At 35.6% G+C, this 13633-nt stretch overlaps 1 long non-coding RNA gene and 1 pseudogene across 1 annotated transcript; one reads left to right on the top strand and one right to left on the bottom strand.

Annotated features, from left to right (window-relative positions):
- Positions 1-4515, bottom strand: LOC145796342 (G-type lectin S-receptor-like serine/threonine-protein kinase SD1-1; annotated as a pseudogene).
- An 8801-nt stretch (positions 4516-13316) lies between these two features.
- Positions 13317-13633, top strand: LOC114322417 (uncharacterized). Its single transcript, XR_014334823.1, has 3 exons — positions 13317-13349; positions 13434-13511; positions 13592-13633. It is a non-coding gene; the product is annotated as an uncharacterized LOC114322417 (long non-coding RNA).

The following is a 13633-nucleotide window of genomic DNA, read 5'->3' as shown; positions in this document are numbered from 1 at the left end:
CTATTTGGCCCGAGGCAATGCAACTTCACTACCTAACATCATAACCACAGATGACATGCGTGGCCTATCCGCTAGACATTCTCACACACATAAAAAGACCCACATGGATTGATCACAATATTTCAATTTGGTAGCATGATTCCCATAGAGCCTCATTAATCAATTCCAATGGCTTTTCTTCTTTATAGAGATTCCATGCCTGAACAATCCACTACAACATTAGCAGTATGAGGGAGTTATTAGATCCTCTCTCCCCAAATCTAACTATTCCTTTGTCTCAAAATACTCAGTTACGAGAGTTTTGAAATGATAGGACATAAAACTTTGAAGACACAAGATCCTTGAACCTTATTGGAACACATGCATATAATATAAGAATACTTTTAAACTTGGTACACTTACATGGCCAAGTAGGTAGAGGCGGTGCCCTAGAAGATAGAAACCTCTTTTTTTTTTTTTTCCACTCACAATCTCTAACACCAAAACACCAAAGCTGAATACATCCGAATTTACAAAAAATACCCCATCTATTGCATACTCTGGAGACATGTACCCACTGCAACAAAGCACAGGATGAAAAACTGGATTTTGAAGCAACAATATAAGTGAATTAGACAAAACATATTATAGAGATTCTTACTATGTTCCAATCACTCTATTTGTATTTGCTTCTATCTCATTTCCTCCAAAACTTCTAGCTATTCCAAAATCTGATATTTTTGGGTTCATGTCAATATCTAGCAAAATATTGCTAGCTTTGAGATCTCTGTGAATAATTCTCAGCCTAGAATTTTGATGAAGATAAAGAAGCCCCCGTGCAATCCCATTAATAATGTAGAAGCGCTTTGACCAATCCAATAATGTGCTTTGGCTTTGATCTGTCCAAATTTTTTGTCTGATTTAGTCCACACTCCTGCTAATCCGATGGATAAATTTAATTGGATTCCTCAATGGAAAATCCCAAATTTTGGAAGACCATGTTCATCCAAATGCACATGTAATAAAAACCACATATAATTGTGTTTCCATCATCAAATAAAGCACAAGATTTATATGAAACCAAAAATAAACAAAAAAAAAAAAGTATAGGAAAAAGGAAAGAAAAAACGACTGCTGGTTGTGGTCTTGGAGTGGAATAGTTACAGTATATATAGTATTATAGTTTTGAAGAGAGCCAAACCAAATATAAAATAGTCCAGGCTTTTGTTGGGCATGGATTCATAGATTAATATCGTTTCTTCTCCTTGAATGCAGCATCTTAGAAGCTTCACGAGGTTTTGGTGCTAAAGTTTGGCAATACAGATAACTTCTTTCTTGAACTCATCAAGTCCTTGGCTAGAATTCTTTGAGAGTCATTTCACAGCTATTTCTTGTCCTCCTTCCAGTGTACCCTGAGAATTAGCATTATAATTGATAGAATGATCTTCTGCTAGAATTTGCTTGAAAGCAAACAATTTTTTTTTTTTTTTTTTGTTGCCATTCTTATTAATTGTATCTTTACTTACTATTTTTATGTTGCTCTGGCTAACATTGTTCTAACAGGTGTAGCCATGACCAATGATTTATGTTACAACTACTTAAAAGACAAAATTACATAGATTTATTAAGTTTCATAGGGAGAAAGGATGCTTCAAACCAATTGTCTTCTTTAAATATAAAATTCCTCTTCTCAAAAGTAGACATATTTATAAAATTTTTTGCTTCGGAATAGTAGGGCCTGTATTGAAAAATTTTGAATAGTAACTTTAGGAACACGATTTTGTTTTTCTAAAGTAGGCCCAAACACCAAGATGAATGCAATGCTACAGCAAGCAGAACAACATTCTATGCAATTTTTTGTAGAAAAATTTATGTGTTTTGTAACATTACTATTTATGAAAAAGCAGTGATAAAAAAGTTGAATGGTTTTAAGGCTTTTGGATAGGCTCCATGAGATTGGGCATCAATCACATTCCTATAGACTACACAAGAGTGTCTTTACATTGTTACCTTGTAAACAGGTCTGAATCCACCCTCTCCAATCTTATTATTGATTGAAAAATTATTTGTGGAATCAACTATTACAGTTAAGTCGAACAATGGTAACTCTAGATCTTCCTTTTGGGTTTTGTTAGTGTAACCTTGTTCAGACTTGTGCATCAAAATTCCTATAAAGCCAGGACAAAAATGGATATCAATATGACAAGTAGTTCTAAAAATGTAACATACTAGTACATTGTTTAACACAGAATGACACAAATGGATATATACCTTCTCTGTTGAATCCTCAATCTACTTAACAATATTGGGCAATTGATCAGTTAGATAATACAATCATGAAAGCACAAACTTAAAGGGATTGCTTTAGATTTCAAACCCTTGATGTATCGAAATTGTTTATGGCAAAAAGGATGAAAAAAGCTAAACAAAACAAACACACAAGCATGCAAGAATTTAAAAGCTTATGCAGGGGCAGAATCAAAATTGTGACTTGAGGGGACCAAACCAGAAGAAAGTTTTTTCACCAATCAGGGTGACTCAAGATGCCTTTGATAGAGTCGAAAGGAGAAAAATGATTCATATAGCCGACTCTATTTGATGGGATTTAAGATTTGGTTTGGTTACGGCGACTCGAGATAATTTGAGGTCTAAAGGGATCATTTTAAATGAGGTTCTCTACATTTTTCAGTATTGTTTTAATTTTTTTATTTAAAATTTATCCTCTTTTTGAGATGAAAAAATAACTAATAATTAAATCTCCTATTCAAATTTCATTAATATATTCTTTTACTTGATAATATGGCTAATTCACTTAATCTTTCTTGTGATAGACAATTTAGCTAGAATTTTATCATTTTTAATTTTAACATTACTATGAGCAAATCTTTCTATAATTTTATATAAGATGTTAGGTTTTTATTCTTGGCAATCCTGTTTGACAAAACTTCTTTTAGTTGTATTTGTTTTCGCATTTTTATTTCAGTGAGGTTATGAGTTTTTAGATGCGAATCCAATCCGAATTATGCCTTGTAGAGAAGTTTGTGATGTTAATACTTTCAAGATTGCCACTTCGCTGATTATGACGGAGATCGAGCTGCCAGTCAGCTCGCGGGGGTAGAGGGAGCAGCGCCCCTTGGCGGGTCCGGGGTAGCGCCCGGGCAGGGTCGAGGGGTAGCGCCCTCGAAGCAAAATGCAATTTTGCATTCGAAGTTGCATGTCCGTCTTTGCTCGCTCGAGCGAAGGAGTTCTCGCTCGAGCGAAGGCTGCGTCTAGCAAAAAACTGAAAATGATGATTTTACGCTCGAGCGTAGGTTGTTTGGCTCGAGCGAAGCCACTTATGGAAAGCACGCATTTTTGGTTCCTCGCTCGAGCGAGAGAGTCTTCGCTCGAGGGAGCATCGCGATTCAGATTTCTATAAGTTCATGTTTCTGTTAGATTTTAGGATTACTTCTCCAGATCTTCTTCTTGGATTCTAGGATTTTTATTTGGGGATATTTTGCTAGTTTTCTTTGATTTTTTTTGATTGAGTATTCAACTCATGGTTTAAAGAGTATACATCGAAGGATTATTTGTTTGTTCTACACAAAAGAGAGAGTTGTTCTTCGGTAGATTCTGAAGAATTTGAGCCTGAAGCTTTGGTGGATTCTGGAGTGGCTCATCGTCAAGACAATTCTGAGATGAAGACGGGGTTGGAAGAGGCACATAGAGGTTGGTTCAATTTGGGCGTGGATTCGCTAGGTAATTGAGAGTATACCTGTGTAATTCTTTTATGTCTTCTTAGTGGATTGTTTTGTAGTTATTACCCGTGGTTTTTTTTATCACAATTAGAGGTGCGCCAATTGTGGTTTTTCCATATTAAAATCATTATGTCGATTTGTCTTGATTGTTTGATTGGAATTGTTGTATTGCTTTAAATTGATACATAATCACAAATCAATATCTAGCGGATTTCTAGATTTTTCAATTGGTATCAGAGCGGGTTGATCTTTTGTTTTTTAAAACTTTTGAGCGAGATCTTGTTTGATTTGTGATAATGGATTCAATTCGTGAGGGAAATTCTATGGTTCGACCACCCCTACTTGACGGATCCAATTATTCGTTTTGGAAAGCTCGGATGAGATCGTTTTTAAAATCTATTGATGAAAAAATTATGCAATCTGTCATGTATAGGTGGACTGAACCGATGATTACCGTTGATGGAGTAACTTTCCCCAAACCAATCGAAAAGTGGGACACAATTGATTACCAAAATAGTAGCTGGAATAGTAAAGCTATCAATTCTCTCTTTTGCACTGTCACATTTGAAGAGTTTAGTCGTATTTGCAATTGTGAAGTCGCAAAAGAGGCTTGGGATATTTTACAAACTATTCATGAGGGCACTCTTTCTGTTAAACACTCAAAACTTCAAAGGCTCACGTCTAGTTTCGAAAGCCTTTCAATGAAAGATAGTGAGACCTTTGATGAATTTTATGCAAAGTTGAGTGACATTGTAAATTCCAGCTTTAATTTAGGTGAAAAAATACCGGAATCCAACATTGTAGGAAAAATTTTGAGGTCCTTGCCCGATCGGTTCCAACCAAAAGTTACGACTATTGAGGAGGCCCAAGATGTTGACAACCTCAAGCTATAGATCATTTGGTTGGAAATCTCCAAACTTATGAGGCACATAGGAATTTCAAAAAGAAACAAAAAGATGTTGCTTTTAGTAGTGCTCAGAGCTGGAGAGGATTCTGATGAGGATTGTGAGATAGATTCCAAGATTACGGATGCTTTTGTAAAACAATTTAAAAAATCTTTTTTGAAAAAGAATCCTAAACTTTTGAAATCTACTCATACTCATAAATCTAAAGGCAAAGATAAACTAAAAATTAATTCTATAGCCAAGAAGGAGAAAGGAAAGATACAAGGGAACTCCGAAAGAGTCTAATGCTATGAATGCCAAGGATTTGGTCACTTTTCTCAAGAATGCCCCACTCGTTTGAGGAAGAAGAAAGCCCTCGCTATCACTTGGGATGATGAATCAGAATCTGATAAAGATGAAAGCGACAATGAAGATCAAGGTGAAGAGGGACATAAACAATTCCTTGCTTTCATGGCGGCTTCTGAAACTGAAGGACGAACAGAGTATCCGAAGAGGCCGGTTGAGAATGCCACTGATGATGAATCCTCGGGAAGTGATGATGAAGAGCTTGAGCAAGCTTATGAAAAGTTGTATAAGGAATCTCTTAACTTATCCAAATTGAATGACAAACTCACTATGAAACTCAAAGCATGTGAAAGTGAGAATGTCAAATTAAAGAAAGAGATTTCCGAGGCTAGGAATGATGCCCTTAAGATTTCTAATGATCGACAAGCTCTTTGTGAAAAACTCTTGACTTATGAGACAGAAAGGAATGAGCTACAGCAAATCTATGCAACATATGAAGAAAAGATTGAAACTCTTGTGATGTCTCAAGTTGCTTTAGAAGAACTAATGATTAAGAAAGAGGAAGAACTCAAGTGTGCTATGGCTACCATTGGTTTTTGGAACAAAGGATCAAAGACTTTGGAGGATATCATTGGGTCTCAACAAATGTGTTGTGACAAGAGTGGCATTGGCTTTGGTGATAACAAAGAGCAAAAACAGAGTGCATCTACATCTCATGATATAAGAACTCAAGGAAAGAGAGAACAAAAAATTCAACATAAGGATGGACTTCTCAAACTTCCTAGAGTTGGTAAGGTAAAAGAAAAGAAGGTACACCTGTTTTTATTTGTCATCATTGTGGTATGCATGGTCATATTCGCCCTTATTGTTATAAGTTGCATGGGAGAGTGTCTCATAGAGATGGAAGAAATTCTAACATCTCGTGGGGTAGGAGACACTTCATTGGTAGTAATGAGGTTAAAGGTAATATTAGACCTCGTTATTTTGATTTGCTTGAGACCAAACATGAACAAAGGTTTTGTTTGTCTAGACCTAGGAGTAGAAAGTTGGACACCAAGTCTAGACGGGTTCGCATTGAAGGATAAGGGAACCGTAACGTCAAGACACCACCCAAGAACTGCAATTCTCATAACTTTTTTCATACTAAAGCGGTTTGGGTGAGAAAACTTGACTTGTGTTAATTTGTTTATTCTTTTTAGTTTTTGGGTTTCTGTGTGTTTTTTTCTTTTTGAGTCGTTTAATGTGTGCATGTTTGTTTTCTGTCTTGCTTTGTTTCAGAAAAGAAAAAAATAATAATAAAAACCAAAAACCAAAAAGATTTTCTTAGTATGGTTTAGCAAGCTTGAAATTTTTGAGTGGTCCTTGGTGCATATTGGAATTGATGAGAATATCCATTACATGTTAATATGTGTGTGCTTTCTGTGGTCTTTGATTAGTATGTCCCATTCTGTACACACTCTTGGATTAGCAAATATTGGAGTCTTCCGCCTTAGTGATTATTTTTTCTCTATGGACTTCTGGCATGGTATCTTTTGTTTTTCTAGAGGAATTGACCTATACTAGCATATCATGGGTGTTGTTGAGTCTCTTCACCATCTTCCATCTTTTTGCATCTCCACGGCTTTCCCCTCTGTTCTTTGTAGTCCAGGCATGAGGAAAAGGCTACCTCAGAGTCACCAACCAGGCCATCCTTATTACATCCATGCTTCTCTGGTTCGGTTTCCATAGTCTTGAGCGTATCAGCCACCAATGAGTATGCAAAAGAATGAAAAAATGTGCTAAAGAAAGAAACAAAAAAAAGATATGCAAAAGAAAGAAAAGAAAAAGGTGTGAAAAAAAAGGGTAAAATAAATAAAGGATTCATTGATTGAGGGGGAGCCTCTGCCTTTACTCACCAAATACCCCTTGATTCCTAGTGGTTTGACTTTCCTTAGTTGTGCTTAGATTCTTTTTTCGGAGGTCCAGCTATCAAATCACTACTAGGATTTGAATCTTGTGTTTGTTGAACTCCAAGAGTCACACACACACTTTTATCATGGGATCTATGCTTTTCACATGTGGCATCACTTTCTTTGATGAGGAATCTTCTACAGACTGTGCACATTGTGTTTACTAGTAATTGTGCTTCTTGGATAATCTTGTGTGTTTCAAGGTACATCTGAAATTCCTTGCTTGCTCCACCATATTATTTTTTGTTGTTTTCTTCTTGTTCATTGTTTTCAGTGTTTGTGGTTGCTTTGAGAGAGAGGGAGTTTGATTTATCACTGCAAGAGTTTGTTAGCATGAACACTTTAATTGGTTTTGTAAGGGAGTTTGGCATTAGTTGGTTTACCTGTTGTTATGCCTGTTGTTATGCTTTGCTGCTTTATTGTTTCCTTCTTGCATACTTCTGTTATTTACGTCATCATGTCATTGCTTGTGTGGTTTCTGATCTTGGTTTAGTTGATTGAGCTTCCTTTGTCAATTCATGACAAAAAGGGGGAGTGATGTTGTCCGGTGCATGTGTCTTAGGATTTCATGTATTCATGTCTTAGGATTTCATGTATCCATGTCTTAGGATTTCAAGTTTTCATGCCATGGGTCGGTTGGGTGCATGTGTCTTAGTTTTCATCTATTCATGCTACATGTTTTTAAAGTCTCCAAGTCGCATTTATTCGTGTTTTCTATCTCATGCTTCAAGATAATCTTGTCATATGTTTATTGTTTTTTTCATATACTCTTGTGGGACTAATAGTTGTTTTGGAGATTATGGCACTAATAGTTGTTTTGCAGATCTTAACTGTCAGAAAAAAGTTTGTTTTTGTTGGTTGTAATGGGTTGGGGTGATTAGGATTTTATTTGTTAGGTGTGTTTTGTCATGGCATTGCCAAAGGGGGTATTATTAGGTTTTTATTCTTGGCAATCCCGTTTGACAAAACTCCTTTCAGTTGTATTTGTTTTTTCATTTTTATTTCAGTAAGGTTATGAGTTTTTAGATGTGAATCTAATCCGAATTATGCCTTGCAGAGAAGTTTGTGATGTTAATACTTTTAAGATTGCCACTTCACTAATTATGACGGGGATCGAGCTGCCCGATCAGCTCGTGGGGGTCGAGGGAACAGAGCCCCTTGGCGGGTCCGGGGCAGCGCCTAGGCGGGGTCGAGGGGCAGTGCCCCCGAAGCAAAATGCAATTTTGCATTCGAAATTGCATGTCCGCCCATGCTCGCTCGAGCAAAGGAGTTCTCGCTCAAGCGAAGGCTGCGTCTAGCAAAAAACCTGAAAATGATGATTTTACGCTCGAGTGCAGGTTGTTTGGCTCGAGCGAAGCCACTTATGGAAAACACGCGTTTTTTGTTCCTCGCTCGAGCGAGAGAGTCTTCACACGAGCACTCGAGTGAGCGTCGTGATTCGGATTTCTATAAGTACGTGTTTCTGTCAGATTTTAAGATTACTTCTCCAGATCTTCTTCTTGGGTTCTAGAGTTTATATCTGGGGATATTTTGCTAGTTTTCTTTGATGTTTTCTTGATTGAGTATTCAACTCATGGTTTAAAGAGTATACATCAAAGGATTATTTGTTTGTTCTACACAAAAGAGAGAGTTGTTCTTCGATGGATTCTAAAGAATTCGAACCTGAAGCTTTGGTGGATTCTGGAGTGGCTCATCGTCAAGACAATTTCGAGGTGAAGACGGGGTTGGAAGAGGCACATAAAGGTTGGTTCAATTCGGGCGTGGATTCGCTAGGTAATTGAGAGTATACCTGTGTAATTCCTTTATGTCTTCTTAGTAGATTGTTTTGTGGCTATTGCCCATGGTTTTTTTATCACAATTGGAGGTGCACCAATTGTGGTTTTTCCACGTTAAAATCGTTGTATCGATTTGTTTTGATTGTTTGATTGAGATTGTTGTATTGCTTTAAATTGATACATAATCACAAATCAATATCTAGCGGATTTCTAGATTCTTCATAAGATAGACATAAAGTTATAAAACTAATATAGTAAATTATCTCAACAACATAAGTTTGGTCATTGATGATAATAAGGTTTTGAAAATTTATTTTACGATTTAAAGTTGACCAAAAAGAGAGTTTTGTAGTAGAAAGACAGTTTAGGTGCCGACAAGAGAAAATGGCGGCTGATTGGATTTTTATATTGCTATTCTTGTATTGATAAATAAATCTGGTAGTCATGTTTTTTTTATTTTTATTTTAAGCCAATGAATTTTTAATTTTTTATTTCATTTTATTTTTAAGTTAACTAGCTTAGTTGATTTTGAGCCTTCATTTTTAAACCTGGGTCTTTGCTAAAATAAAAGTGAGGTTGGTTTTGATCAAGAATATAACAAAAGATTTGTGGAGAGAAAGAAAAAGCACTACAAGAAAATGCATGTTTGGCGACTAAAATTGGCGACCAAACCAATTTTAGTCGCCAAAAACACCTCATTCAGCGACAAAAAAACATATTTAGTCGCCATTGATTAAACCTGTTTAGCTACTAAAGTAGTTTAGTCGCCATATATTATAATTGGCGACCAAATTTCCATTTAGTCGCTGTTTAATAGAAGTTTAGGCTACTAACATCTAATTTTGTCGCCATATTGTACCATTTGGCGACTAAACACTTTTTGTCGCCAAAAAAAGGAATTTTGTGTGATTACTTTTTGCGACCAAATATGGGTTAGTCGTTGTTTATTCAGTATTACCGACGATTTTTTTAATTTAGTAGCCAAAGAGGCATCTTTAGGTGACCAATTGTTTGTCGCCGTTAAGGTTTTTGGCGACAAATAAGCGTTTAGTCGCCAAATGTTCGAAAAATTTTTTAGAGGGAAAATAAGTAATTTCGCGCCCAGTACATATATATTACACATTTTTTTTGTTCTCTTCTGTCTCACACAATGACATCAACATACCAAACCCGTCCCTACCAAACCCGTCGCTCACCACCGGCGATCATCACCATCGCAGGCCACCGGCGCTCGCCACGACCACCGCTGCAAATCGGCGATCAGCACCACCGGCCATCATCACCATCGCAGGTATGTTTCTGTCGTCTCTTTCCTTCTCTGTTGATCTGGTTCTATCTATTTGTCGATGTCTCTCACATCCCCTTCTCTCACGATTAATTTTAGGGTTTGACATTTCATTTCCCTTTATTTTGTACACAAATTTTAGGGTTTGTCCTTTCATTTCCCATTTATTTCGTACACAAATTTTCAGGCTTTTCCTGATTTCGTGAATGGGTGTGGTTGAAATTGCGATTGTCCATTTGGATTTTGGATTGTTGATTTTGGATTCTGTTTGTATCATTTAAATGTGCCTCTGTTTCTGCGATTTCTATGTTCCAAATGTGCCTCTGCTTTTTCTCCCTTTCAGGTTTTACCATGCTTATGACAACTATATGACTTATGCTTTTCCGGTCAGTTCTAGTTCCCACTATATGAGATATTATTTATATTTGATGCATATTATGAAGTTGTGGTCTATTGGTTCTATAGCATGATGAACTAAAGCCTGTAGCCAAAACATTCACCGACTCCCTTGTTCAGCTACGAAATTTGAAGGTAATTATTTATTTTTTAAATCTGTTGCAGTGTTCAGCTTTAAATGGATAATTTAAAATACCTACTGTTTCAAATTTTAACTCGAACATTTGCCACAACAGCATCATGGATCTGCCCTCACACTTGTAGAATCGCTATCTAGGTATGATATACTCTTTCTTAGAGACAAGTTCTTAAAAATCAATGTAGTTGTATTTTTATCTTATATGCCCTTCTTATGCTGTCACCAAATATCTTTTTATTTCATTTTATTTCAATATTATTACTGATTGTGCCACTGAAGTATTTGTTACAGAGTATATGTTAATACTGTTTCTGTTTCTCAGCCTTGTTATCATTGGGGAACAACACAGAATTTGAAACGGGCTGTTCTTTGGCTTTCTGAAAGTCTAACTTTTGATGTTGATGCGAGGATACATCTTTTTGAGGTATTTTAATTTTTTTAATTTAGGATTTAGTGAAGTTGTTTGAGTCAAAGTTTCATTTAATGTGGCCTCAGTTTGCTAATGAAATAAAGCTTGAGCAATGTCGCTTTTTCTTTTTCTTTTGTTTTATTCTTTAACAGGGAGTGCTAAATCAAGTTGCATTTGAAGTATCAGATTGTCTTTAATGGTGTTTTCACTATTGTGTAGTGCAACATAAGAGTTCTTGGAGGACTTGTTTCTGCTCATATTCTTGCAACTGATTCTACAAATAGCTTGGTCCAAAGAAATTATAAGAATCAACTTCTTATCCTGCCATAAGATTTACGGCCGCGCTTTCTACCTGCTTTTGATACCCCCACTGGATTGCCATATGCATGGATTAACTTGAAGGTACTTCTTATATCATGCTTAACTTATAAGACAAATTCCAAATCCCCAATTGTTTACAAATTGATATGTATCCAAGATGTTTTATTTAACCTGGTAAAGTAGCTTTGAATTTTTTGTATCTCTTCAGAATCATCAATGGTGCTTTGCATTTGCTGTAGTACCATGGTTTCAAATGTTTGCATTGTGTTAGCATTAACGTTTGGGAATTTTGTATACGTATACTATGTGGAACTCATGCCATATTGACTATACGCTGATATTTCCATTGTGTTGGCATTATTTGTCACATTTAAGTATTTGATCAATATCACTTATATATTCATAAGTTTTTACCCCTCTTCTCTTGCAGACACTTGAGGTTGATTTCTGTGGCCACCACATAAGAAATTAGGATTACAAAGTGTGATTAATCATTAGCCTAAATATTGTCACATCTTTCTACTGCAAACCTTTGGAACTCCATAGAAACAATAGAGGATAATCTGCTCAATATGATGATTAAAGAACATGGTCGTCCTTTCACGCATAATTCGTTGAAAACAGATGAAAAATAATCTCTCTGATCTCCTGGGATAGCTGTACCCTTTTAACCATACCGTTGATTTTGAAAGCACCTAACTTGACAATCTAAGTTGCACAAGAAGTTGCACTATCTTACTGTAGAATGGGACAATAATAGAATGGCAATGGCCAATGTAAGGCACCAAACCATATTCTAACTAGATTTCATTTGTCTAGGCCCTCAATAGGCTTGGGCCATCTCTAGTTCTTGAGTGCTCCTGTGATATTGTTTAGTGTCAAAATTAGAGTGAAAAATCAGCTTGTCTCTAGTTCTTGAGATATTGTTTAATATCAAAATGAAAGTGAAAATATTTTCAAAATATGTGAGAAAGAGTTTTAAAAGTAACAGACAAACTGTTTCTGAGATTGATGAAATTTATTGTTCGTTTCTGATGTTGTAATTTTTTTGTTAGATGATAGTTAAAAGGATCTCCATTTCTACAAGTGCATCATGTGTGTTTTGAACTTCTAGTTTATGTACTTAGAATAATGATATATAAACAATGTTTTTATAAAATTAAATAAAAATATTCATAATGATGTAACTTCTTGTAATCATTTTATTTTCAATCAAAATATCCATAATTATTTTCATAATTTTATAAATGTCATTGATAGATTATTGTGGATCTAGTTTCTATATACATTTTTTGTTTATAAATCGTTTTATAAAGTTCATATATGTATATTTACGATTTAAAGCTTCATTTGGTAGGAATAGAATAAAGATACAAATACTAATCCAAGAAGCTAGAGTGAGAAGAAAATTTGATAAATATTAATGATTTCTTATAAGCTTTGTCATTTTGTTTGGATGATGGAAATTTAGCTTTTGTCCTTAGAGACAATTTAAGTATTATGAAAATTATATATATAATAATTTTTAATCTCACTGATTTTAGTAAATTTTATTAAATTTGGTTACGATTATTTCTCTCCCTCTAAGATGACTCCACATAGAATTGTGAATGTATGTCAATACATGCCAAGTTAGTAGTGAAATTAGCCAACTATATGCAATTGACAAATTGGCAAAACATTCCGATCTGTTATTACTATTTTGTTAATTTCAAAAAACAATGCTAATCGAACCCCTAAACTTACTTAAGCTCTCTTCCATTACAGAGTATTTTTCGAAGTTGCCGTCCATTCGCAGGTTCATCTTCGCTTCATGTCTACTGTTCTAATAATGGACAAGAGTTGGATGATGATAACGGATAGGCTAAAAAGTAAAGAGTATGTACAAGGTGTTCAGTCATTTATTGAGTTCGCTACGAAGAATTTAGGGCCGCAGGATGAAATTTGTTGTCCTTGTGTTGATTGCTTGAACGGCACGAAATTACCTCGACATGTTGTACGGTTGCACTTGATTCGAAGAGGAATCGCATGTTCTTATCGAACTTGGGTCCACCACGGGGAACGTGTTCCTATGTTTCGTGCTCATCCTACTATGCGAAACGATGATACTCAAACCAATCGAGCTGGAACGATCAAACATATCTTGACTTGATTGTTAATCAGATCGAGGTTGGCTTTTGGTCTCTGTTGTTGTATATTGTTTTTCTTGTCTAATCTTTGCTTTCTGAAAACCATTGGTTTCATTGTTTGCAGTCCCTCAATTCTAAGCATGGATGCAATGTTCCCTTGATTTTGATGAACACAATCAGAACACATGATAGTACCCTGAAGGTGACTGATATTTTCCATTCCCATTGAGTTCTTGACATAAGATATTTGTAGAACCTAATCGCTGCACCTGTTAAATGAAGGCAGTGGAGAAATATTCGAAGAAAACTGTTGATATTCTTACT

This window comes from Camellia sinensis, chromosome 7 (assembly GCF_055761805.1).
Source record: "Camellia sinensis isolate YWXY chromosome 7, ASM5576180v1, whole genome shotgun sequence".
NCBI classification, from domain to species: Eukaryota; Viridiplantae; Streptophyta; class Magnoliopsida; order Ericales; family Theaceae; genus Camellia; species Camellia sinensis.
The sequence above is the reverse complement of the archived record's forward strand: the minus strand, read 5'-3'. Positions and strand labels throughout refer to the sequence as shown.